Below are 1,944 nucleotides of genomic sequence, written 5' to 3'. Positions count from 1 at the left end.
GTTTTCCTCAAAAATTATATACAGTTGTGTAGTATGAACTGCACATTTGATTATATATACCATAATTTGTATCTTCTCACCAAGGAAGAGATAATCTAAAAAGTCAAGTTGAGTAGCAAAGTTCTTCAGTAGCAAAATATGTCTGGAATCCAAATTTATACAGATTGCATAAGCAGCCATGAATGTGGTGTTTAAGAAAAACTGATCTGGAGTTAGCCTTATGTGTACTGGTGCCCTGTCTTTCCCACTTACTAGCTGTATGACCTTGGAAAAATTGTTTTATCTTTCTAAAACTCAGTTTTCTCACATGTGAAATGGGCATTACATTTGTATGATTAAATGATAGTAGTAGTTATTATTATCCAAATCAAGTGTACAATTACAATAAAATATTTGTAATGGGGCCCAGGAGAGATCACCTTCTCAGTAAAAGAGATGATAAACCTAAAGATTTTAATAGGGGTTTTCTAACCTCTCCTCATTTTCTGACATGTGGAGGACATTTTACTGAGAAATAAAAATGACCTGTTTAATCAGCGGCAAAACAGAAGAGGAATCTGGGTCTTTATATTACAAAATTAGTTAGGTCATCTCCGAATTTTTGGAAATACAACAACCGTTACATCTAAAGACTCCTTAGTTCCATAAGAGACTTCTTAAATGCAACAGCAGAGTTCAGATTCAAGGGCCTAAGAAACTTGCAGTTTTATACCAACCCTGAACGGTGAAGAATATGCATTTTAAGTCTGTAAAATAAGCAGATTTTGCAGAGTATTGCTCCAATGTTGTGAACATTTCACCAAATAATTGAGCCAAGTGTCAGAAAACCTTTGGCATGTCAATGATAACTTCACTGTATGAAAAAGGGTGAAAACCAACTAGGGCAACCATATAAGTGTTCCACTCTCTCAGACTTCTACCCAGAACTCTCTCAGGTCAGAGTGGTCCATACACAGACTTGACCCAAATATACTCAGAACAGGTAGCATTGAGTTGAAGCATTGCAGACACCAGGAAAAATACTCTGAAATTTTAACTGGCTTCGTGCTAACTTACAGTTCAAGAGGACCACGTGACCAAACTCTCAGAATCATTCATTTTGGCAAATCCAGGCAGTTTGCCAGGATTACATCGTGATAGCTCAGTGAATGGTGCAAATAGGCAGGCACAATGAAAGAGAACTCCCATTTTATGTATTTCGTAAATCAGATCAAAAAGAAATATTTGAACATGACGCATCCTCTTAGAAGTTGAAAACTACGGCCACTCCCCAAACCCTAAAATAATTCAAGGCTCTCTAGAATAACTCTTATCTATTGAAGGTTCACTCTGTTTCAAGGACTGGACTAGGTGTTTTAAATGTATCATTTTATTTTATACCTACAACCACTGAATGACTTAGGTATTAATTTTTTCCCCATTTACAAAATGGGAAACACCTTAGCGCCAAGACAGTCAGTAAATGGTAGAGTTGGAACTCAAACTAAGGTTGTTAGACTCTAGGGCCACTGCAAATAGCTACCACTCTCTCCAATAGTAACACTCATGTAAGGAATATAGGCAGATCATCTGTCATGCTGTGAGCTAATTATTAACATATTTGAGAGAAATGGATTTCTAATATTATCCAATAACACCACCAGGAATGTCACATCTGGGACTTGCAAACTCAGATGCTTCTAGGGGACCAACATTTAAAACAAGGAGGAAGCAGCCTTTAAGCCCAAATATGAAAGACAAGTGAAATCTGGTGAGGATAAGGGGAAGGAAAAGAGATTGCAGAAGAGGAAAAATGATACTCCAGGCAGAAGGCATGCCATGCAGAAGTGCAAAATAGTTAATAATATGGATTACAACACAACAGATAATTGGACAGAATTTTACACAGTAGTCCACAATTTATCTGATCTCTGTGCCTGTGGTTACATATCCTTTATATTTCCC

This window comes from Mandrillus leucophaeus, unplaced genomic scaffold, assembly GCF_000951045.1.
Source record: "Mandrillus leucophaeus isolate KB7577 unplaced genomic scaffold, Mleu.le_1.0 Scaffold652, whole genome shotgun sequence".
Taxonomy (NCBI): Eukaryota; Metazoa; Chordata; class Mammalia; order Primates; family Cercopithecidae; genus Mandrillus; species Mandrillus leucophaeus.
Note: the sequence above shows the minus strand (reverse complement) of the source record.